We start from the raw sequence: 10032 nt of genomic DNA on the forward strand, positions 1-10032 counted from the left end.
TCTTTGTCTGAAAGTATCTTATTTAGTTCTATTGAGTGGCAAACTTTTACATTCTTTTATCATTTTGATTTATTGTTGATATTGATACTTCCTTTATTGGTATTCTAGTTAATTTAATTATCTCTTTTTTATTTTTTTTTACAGCAATTAAGAGTAAAAGAGATTTTCCTTTAGAAAATGAGATGAAAAAATATTTTTACTCACGTAAAAATCATAAGCATTACATATACTAATTAAAAAATCATAGAGAGTTAAACAAATTGCAACAAAATGAAAGGGGTATTTTACAACAGTCAAAAGCTCGGGTGCAAATATTTACTACTCCAAAATCCATGGGATGTTTTATAATATTCCCAGCAATACACCGCGAGGTGAAAATACTGCCTTTCGTGAAGAAAATTATAATATTCTTCTTGTATGAAAATTATTCGGCCCTCTAAGTTGCTAATGTAAAAGCTATGGATTAAGATTCGGGTCAGCTTAGCTTTGTCAATCTTGTGGGTTCAACTTAGCTTTGACGCGGCATTCTAACGAAAGTGATTACCAGAGGGTCGAGGATATTGAGGAAGCATAGCAAGATTACTGACAATAACGTATTTGTTTTTAGTGCACATGCATAATGTCTATATGTACAACCTATCGATCAAATCTGTTCATAAAATTCTAAACGTAAGTGAATGTGTCGAACAAATAATATAATGATAAGAAAAAGTATCATCCCACGGAGATCGATGATTAATAAACTAATTAAATACTAAAATAGATTAATTCTAAAATTTATCTAACAAATCAAAATATAATTAAGAATAAATTAAAAACAAAATTTGTAGACTAAATGCAGTAAATCGATCAGATAAATATGTTAGAGCATCCGATTTCACCATAACCACTAGATAGGAATTTCAGATTGTTGTGAATATAAGAACAATATCAAACATGCGATAGCGGAATTTCCTATATTTACTATCATATCTCTAGGTATAGCAAACTTACACAACTTATCCACTATATCTCTATGTGAATTAAAATAAACATAAGTGCATTAAAAACTATTAATATTCCTGGTTTATAATGAGTATTTTGGATCACCTTATCACCGAAAGCTACGCAAATAACACGGTATATCTCTATTCACGTTCAATTCATGGTTATATATTATAATTTACAATTGCATATTATCATTTCTCAGTTTCAAAATATGCACATCAGATCATTCAAGTGGTGGCCAGTCACTCAAAAGCATTATGCATAATAATATATAACTCACATAAATAAAATTAATTGCAAAACATAAAAATCATGAAATTCACATCATCATGGTTAGACTACATCGTAGCCCTAACAAAAGAAAATTAGAACATAGTAGAATAAGAAATAAAAATATAAATCAAACCCAGCATCTTGAATCAAAGAACAAGAATTTTGTCACTAATTTGGTCTTCTCTTCAAAATACTTGAAAAACTCTAAGAATAATGAAAAATGATTCAACAAAAACCTAGCTGGTTTCTCTTGCTCTCAATGTTCTCCTCTTCAAAGGACATATTCCCGATATCTATCTCTCAACACTTGTAGATAACATTAGAGAACAAAATCAAGAATTTCTTGATTTGATATCCATCTTCCACTACTGTTTTATTTATTTATTTATTTGAATTTCTGATATTTCTCATTATTTTCCTTATCTTCTCCACATCTTATTATTCTGCATAAATAAGGAAAATTCAAATAATCAAAAGGAAATCCAAATATTTTCTCATCAATATTGCGTTAATTGTTGCCTAAAATAGGTCAAATAACTCTATTTTTATATAGTTATTAAACCCCCAAACTTAACATTTTGCTAGTCATCGACCAAAATCAAGACATAACATATACTCAAACAAACAACCTCTTTCATGACATCTTTCCATAATTGTTCAAATTCACAATTCAAAGAAAAACACAAATTTCATCCAAACATTGAAATTGATTTATAAGTTATGAACAATTCTAACTATGTGATCCAAGTGTGTGTGTGAGAGTGCTTATCTTTTTCGAATTATATGCAATTCAGATAAATTCACATTGACATGCAACCTCTTAAAAATTCTCAATAATTATGACCAAATCTCATAGGTTTGCTTTTCACTCATCTCTCCACTAATGTAATTATCCAACTAGAAATCAGTAGGACTGTTCTCGGTTTGTAATGTAAGGCTGAGCTAAAGGTAAGATAACGGGAATTCTAAACTCAAATCACTCATCAACACGTTGATTTTTAGAATCTAATTAGAGCCAATGTCACTGTCCAATTTCACTCATTCAAGATAATTTTTCTACCACCATATATCATCATTCTTTTTTTTTTCTCTCTTTTTTTGAATTGATTTATGGTGGAGTTTCTCCCAAAGTCCCTCCTAATATAACATGAAAATTTCCAACCCATTGAATATTCAAAAGGCTCACTCAATTGAAAGTTGGATAATCATAAAAGCAATTTTTTTTATACACCCCAAACAACCATTGCAATCACTTTTTTTTTTTTTTCATACTCCATCCTTCCTCCCAAATTTCTATTAAGCTCAAATATTTTTTTATCCCAAAAAAAAAAAATCAATGTGTTCATAGGGCATGGGACAAGGATATAATTTGATAATGGCTAAACTAAATATATATGGGTGTCAATGAAAAATTTGGTAATAATTAAGGCTCAACGGGGTGACTAGGGATAAATAAACAAGGTTAGTTTGAAAGGCTCGATCGATCCAAAAATTGCCTAAATCATTTTCTCAGTTAGATTTAGTTTAGGATTTCGCCTCAACATAAAATCAAACAAATTTTAAGATTTGGGTGAAATTTAAGAAAATCACATACTTCACATGAATGTTCTTTAAATTTACACACAATTCAAAAATTAAGGACTTTTAGTGTTCAGTAAGTGGATCAACATAATCAGAATTAAAATTAACTCACACATCAATTGCAAATTTAAATAAAATTTAAATTTTCCTAAGAAGCGCAAAAATTCACAACCAGGAATGCAATCATGATAAAAAAAAAAATTATCCAAATTTTTTTCTCCCCCCCAAACTTGAATGAAGCAGTGTCGTCAATGCAAAAAATAGAATAGGAAGAAGAAAACTCCCTTGGTTGTAGGATAAGTTCATAGATGACCTTGATGATTAAACTCTTGAAAGGTGATCCCTAAAAAATTAACCTAGATAAAACAGAGAAAAGTTAATCTTTTTTTTTTTTTTTTTTTTGCAGAAAATAAACTCAATAATAAATAAATAAATATATAATTAAAATGCTTGGGTTGCCTCCCAAGAAGTGCTTGCTTTATAGTTTTCAGCCATACTATCTTAGATGTCACTATTTTGGAGGATGAAGTTCATTGGTGGTCTTCTACTTGTTGTAACCACCTTTGAAGTAGGGCTTCAAACATTGACCATTCACTTTGAATATGCCTTCAGTGTCATGCGCAACTTCAATTGTTCCATATGGGAATACATATGTAATTGTGAAAGGACCAGACCATCAAGACCGTAACTTTCCTAGAAAAAGTTTAAGACAATAGTTATAAAGTAAGACTTTTTGATCAATTTTAAACTCACTTCTGAATATGTGCTTGTTATGCCATCTTTTTGTATGCTCCTTGTATAATTTAGAATTTTCATAGGCCTTATTGCGAAGTTCCTCCAATTCATTCAATTGCAATAATCTTTCTTCACCTGCAGACTGGTAAGTGACAAGCCTTCTCAAACACTAGCTTAAATGGAGACATCCCAATTGGAGTTTTAAACACTGTCCTAATAAGGCCCAAAATGCATCGTCAAGTTTATTGACCAATCTTTCCTAGAGGCATTCACTATTGTTTCTAAAATTCTCTTGATTTCCCTATTTGAAATCTCTACTTGACCACTAGTTTGAAGATGATAAGGGGCAACCTAATGTATGACTCCGTACTTATTCAAAAGTGCTTCAAATTGTTTGTTGTAAAAATGTGTTCCCCTATCACTTTGCCTTAGGAGTGCCGAATTGGGTAAAAATATTTTTCTTCAAAAATTTGACCACAACATTAGCATTATTTGTTGGCAATGCTACAGCTTTTACCCACTTAGACACATACTCCATAGCCACTAAAATGTATAAATTACCATATGAAAGTGTAAAAGGTCCAATGAAATCAATACCCCAAACATCAAATAATTCACACACAATAATGTTGTTTAAAGGCATCTCATTTTTCTTGAAATATTTCCAATTTCTAACACTTATCACATGAAACTATATAGGTGTATGCATCTTTAAAAAAGTGTAAGCCAATAAAATCCAAATTGTAAAATCTTAGCTACAGTTTTGGTGACACCAAAATGGCCACCTGCTTCTCCATCATGACAATGGTATGGAATGCTTGCATTTTCTTCATTTGGAACACATCTCCTATTAGGACCTGGTCTGTAAATATTTTAAACAAGAAATGTTCTTCCAAAAAATAATTGTTAACATTAGAAAAGAATTTTTTCTTCTATTGATATGATAATTCAGGATGAAGAACATTACTTACTAAATAATTTACAAAGTTGGCGTACCAAAGAATTTTTGTAGACTTGATAGAAAATTTTTTCTCATCAGGGAACTCTTCAAAAATTGGTCTTACCTCTTCCTTTGAATTTGAAATTCTTGATAAGTGATCTGTAACTAGATTTCCAGTCTCCTTCTTATCTTTGATTTCCAAATCAAATTCTTGCAATAGTAGAAGCCACCTAATCAACCTGGGTTTTAATTCTTTTTTTTTCAAGTAGATACTTAATAGTAGAGTGGTCAAAATAAACTATAACTTTTGAACCAATTAAATAAGAAATAAATTTATCAAAAGCAAATACTACCACCAAAAGTTCCTTTTTCTCTTGTTAAATAATTCAATTGTACACCTAACAAGGTTCGACTGACATAGTATATGGTTCGAAAAATTTTATTCTTTCTTTGTCCCAAAACAGCTCCTACTACAGAATCGCTAGCATCACACATCAATTCAAAAGGTAAATCTCAATTTGGTGTGCCATAATTGGTGTTGATATTAACTTCTCCTTTAAAGTGTTAAAAGCCTACATGCATTCAACAAAAAAAATTAAAATGAGCAACTTTTTTCAAAAGATTAGAAAGAGGTTTAGCAATTTTTGAAAAATCTTTTATAAATCTCCTATAAAATCCTGCATGCCCCAAAAATCCTCTGACAAGTTTCATAAATGTTGGCGGAGGTAATTTTGCAATGATATCCACTTTGGCTCGATTGACTTCTATTCCATTTTGAGAAATTTTATGCTCGAGCACTATTCCTTCCTGCACCACAAAGTGATACTTCTCCCAATTCAAAACAAGGTTAGTCTCCTCACATCTTTGTAAGACTAAAGCCAAATTATTTAAACAAGAATCAAATGCTAAGCCAAAAACGGAAAAATCATCCATGAAAATCTCAATATATTTTTCAACCATATCAGAAAAAATAGCCATCATGCATCTCTAAAAAGTAGCTGGTGCATTACAAAGACCAAATGGCATTCTTCTAAAAGAAAAAGTACCATAGGAACAAGTGAAAGTAGTTTTCTCTTGATCTTCTGGTGCAATAGGAATCTGATTATACTCTTAATATCCATCAAGAAAACAATAAAACTCATGCCCTACAAATCTTTCTAACATCTGATCAATAAATGGCAAAGGAAATTGATCTTTTTTAATGGCATCATTCAATTTTTTGTAATCCATACACACACGCCACCCAGTTACTGTTCTAGTTGGAATCAATTCATTGTTGTCATTTTTTTGAACAATCATACCACATTTCTTTGGCACAACTTGTACAAGATTTACCCAAGAACTATCAAAGATAGGATAGATGATACCTGCATCAAGTAGCTTAATTACCTTAGCTTCCACTACTTCTTGCATCTTCGGGTTCAAATGCCTCTGAGGTTGGATAGTAGGTTTATATTGCTCCTCAAAATTTTGTGCATGCAAATTGAAGGATTAATTCCCTTGATATCAGTTATTTTCCATCCAATTGCACTCTTATGCTCTCTTAATACTCTGAGCAGTTTCTCCTCCATCAAATCTATCAAAGAAGAAGATATAATTACCGGTAAATAAGACCTTCCATCTAAATAAGCATATTTTAAATGAGAATGTAAAGGTTTGAGTTCAAGAATTGGAGGCTCTTCAGTTGATGGTTTAGGCTTTGTTATGTATTGTCTCAACTCCTCAAATTTAATTGCCTTTTGCTTTGAATATAGTAGAATTGCCTCCATGAAATTTGTGTACTCTTTTATCTCTTCATTCTGAATATCTTTGTCACTTAGTTGAATCAGACATGGTTCAAGTGGATCTTTAAAAATATTTTCCTGAAAAAACTTATTCACCAACTTGTCAACCGTCTCAACTCTAAAACAAGAATTATTATCAGATAGATATTTCATTGCTTTAAAAATATTAAATGAAACAAGATCATCTTGAACTTTAAGAGTCAACTTCCCGTATAAGAGCTTTTCTTGTTGCTAGAAAAGGTCGACCTAAGATAAGTGGTACCTCAAAATCTTCCTCCATGTCAAGAACTATGAAATCTGCAGAAAAAATAAATTTGTCAACTTTTACCAAAACATCTTCCACAATATCTCTCAGATTTTTAATTGATCGATCAACTAGTTGAAGTGACACTGTAGTTGCTTTTACCTCGCCCAATCCTAATTTTTTGAAAATTGCATCAGATTAATACTTGCACCTAAATCACATAATGCTTTTTCAAAATAAGAATCCCTAATAGTGCAAGGAGTAGTAAAACTCCCTGGATCTTTTAATTTCGGAGGTAATTTGTTTTGCAAGATGGTTGAACACTCCTAATTTAACTTCACAGTTTCATAATCCTCAAATTTCCTTTTGTTTGCCAAAATTTCCTTCAAAAATTTTGCATAACTAGGCATTTGCGCTAGGGCATTTGTAAAAGGAATGTTAATGTGCAATTTTTTAAATATATCAAGAAATTTAGAAAATTGCTTATCTATTTTGTGCTGCTGGAGTCGCATAGGGAATGGAATTGGCGACACATATGGCTTGGGATTATCTGGAAAAAGTTTACTCTTACTTGTCTCCGTTGATTGTTTATTGATCACATCTTCCTTGTCTTTGAAAATCTCCTGTTTGACATTTTCTTCTCCCACTTGTTTACCACTTCTTAGGTTTATAGCCTTTATGTTTTCAATTGGATTTTTCTTTGTGTTACTCGGAAAAGAACCTTGTTATCTCCTTGACATCATGCTTGCTAACTGACCCACTTGCATCTCCAAATTTCTGATTGAAGCCTCTTGGTTTTGAAATCTCACATCCGTGCTTTTGATGAAGTCATGAGTAGTATTAGCAAGTTTGGTGACTATATCTTCCAAATTTGACTTTGTCTCTTCTGATTGTTTGAATCCCAGTGGTCTTGTCACATTCTGATTATTCTATGAAAAAAATTTGGATGATTGCGCCATCCCAGATTGTACGTGTTGGAGTAGGGATTATTCTGTGACCTGTTAAAATTCCCAACAAAGTTAGAATTTTTACTAGATTGTTTGAAAGTATTACCTACCTGACATTCTATGTTAACATGTCCTCCACCCCAAAAATCACATGTCAAATTCTGAATTTTAATGGCAGAAACACTCATATTATCTAGCTTTTTGTTGAGTGCTTCGAATTGTGCAGCAATTGCAGTAAAAGCATCCACTTCGTGAACTCCACTAATTTTTCGCATTGGTAGTCTCTCAGTAGGCCACTGGTAACTATTGGATGCCATCTCCTCTAATAAATTGTAGGCTTCTTCTGGTGTTTTATTATTTAGAGTTCCTCTTGCAGCTGCATCAATCATAGAACGAAGATTTATACTAGAGCCATTATAAAAAGTTTGTACCTGCATCCATACGGGTAGTCCGTGATATGGGCATCTCCTAAGAAATTATTTGAATCTTTCACATGCTTCATATAATGATTCATTATCCATTTGCATAAAATTAGTAATATCGTTACGCATCTTCACAGACTTTGCAGGTGGAAAGAACTTACCAAGAAATTTATGAGCTATATCATTCCATGTAGTAATTGATCCTGTAGGAAGAGAAGAAAGCCAACTTTTAGCTTTGTCTCTAAGAGAGAATGGAAATAATCTCAATCTAATAGCATTATCCGTAACTCCATTATATTTAATGGTGTCACAGATTTCAAGAAAAGCATCGATGTGAATGTTTGGATCATCGCTTGGTAGCCCGCTGAATTGCACTAATCGTTGAAGCATTTGAATGAGTGACGGCTTAATCTCAAAGTTGTTTGCTTGAATTGCAGGTCTTCTGATACTTGATGTGGTGCCTTGAACTATTGGTGCAGCATAATCTCTTAACAGTCTATGTGGATTTTCATTCTCACCATCTGCCATCTTCTTAGCATGATTTCTCTGTTCTCTCGGTCGCCTTTTGAATGTACGCTCGATTTCTGGATCAAGCTCAACAAGTTTCCCTTGTTGGCTACATGTCATAAATCGATGTACACCCTAAAAAATAAAACAAAACAAAAGCTAGATTAAACTTAGAATAATCTGGTATCAATATTAATTAGTATTAAACAAATGATCCCCGGCAACGGCACCCAGAACTTCTTTGTAAAATTTTAAACGCAAGTGAACGTATCGAACAAGTAATATAATGATATGAAAAAGTAATGTCCCACGGAGATTGATGATTAATAAACTAATTAAATACTAAAATAGATTAATTCTAAAATTTATCTAACAAATCAAAATATAATTAAGAATAAACTAAAAAAAATTGTAGACTAAATGTAGTAAATCGATCAGATAAATATGTTAAAGCATCCGATTTCACTATAACCACTAGATATGAATTTCAAATTGTTGTGGGTACAAGAATTATCAAACATGTGATCCTAATCTCTATCCTATTCTAGGTATAGCAAACCTACTTAGCTTATTAATCCACTATATCTCTATGTGAATTAAAATAAACATAAGTGCATTAAAAACTATGAATATTCCCGGCTTACAATGAGTCTTTTGGATCACCTTATCACTGAAAGCTACACAAATAACGTGGTATATTTCTATTCACGTTTAATTCATGGTTATATATTATAATGAGCAATTGCATATTATCACTTCTCAGTCTCAAACATGCACATCAGATCATTCAAGTGGTGGCCAGTCACTCAAAAGCATTATGCACAATAATATATAATTCACATGAATGAAATCAATTGCAAAATATAAAAATCATGAAATTCACATCATCATGGTTAGGCTACATTGTAGCCCTAACAAAAGAAAATTAGAATATAGTAGAATAAAAAATATAAATATAAATCAAACCCAGTATCTTAAATCAAAGAACAAGAATTATGTTGGTCTTCTCTTCAAAATACTTGAAAAACTCTCAGAAGAATGAAAAACGATTCAACAAAAACCTAGCTGCTCTCTCTCACTCTCAATGTTCTCCTCTTCAAAGGATATATTCTAGATATCTATCTCTCAACGCTTATAGATAACATTATGGAACAAAATTAAGAATTTATTGATTTGATATTCATCTTCCACTGCTGTTTTTTTATTATTATTTGAATTCCTGATATTTGCCATTCTTTTCTTTATCTTCTCCATAGCTCATTATTTTGCATAAACAAGAAAAATTCAAATAATCAAAAGGAAATTCAAATATTTTCTCATAGATATTGCGTTAATTGTTGCCTAAAATAGGTAAAATAACTCTATTTTTATAGAGTTATCAAAATCCAAGTATTGTAATCCCACAAAAAATGTCTTTGGAAACTTTTAATAGTACACTTATTTGATTAATAATAAAAGAAAGTAGATAAATGTCTTTGGGAACTTTGAATATTACATTTAGTTAATCAATGATAAAAAAAAAAAACTAGATAAGCAAATTCTCAAACTCTTTACATAGGAAACATATCTCAAGTTTAGTGGTGAAAAATCCACATAATGGTTGATTGACCAA

The 10032-nt window shown here is 31.4% G+C and overlaps 1 non-coding gene across 1 annotated transcript; it reads left to right on the forward strand.

The window, feature by feature from the left end:
* Positions 1 to 7938: 7938 nt before the first annotated feature.
* LOC120289298 lies at positions 7939 to 8044 on the forward strand. Its single transcript, XR_005547222.1, has one exon. It is a non-coding gene; the product is annotated as a small nucleolar RNA R71 (small nucleolar RNA).
* The last annotated feature ends 1988 nt before the right edge of the window (positions 8045 to 10032 follow it).

The sequence above is a fragment of the Eucalyptus grandis genome, chromosome 10, assembly GCF_016545825.1.
Source record: "Eucalyptus grandis isolate ANBG69807.140 chromosome 10, ASM1654582v1, whole genome shotgun sequence".
Classification (NCBI taxonomy): domain Eukaryota; kingdom Viridiplantae; phylum Streptophyta; class Magnoliopsida; order Myrtales; family Myrtaceae; genus Eucalyptus; species Eucalyptus grandis.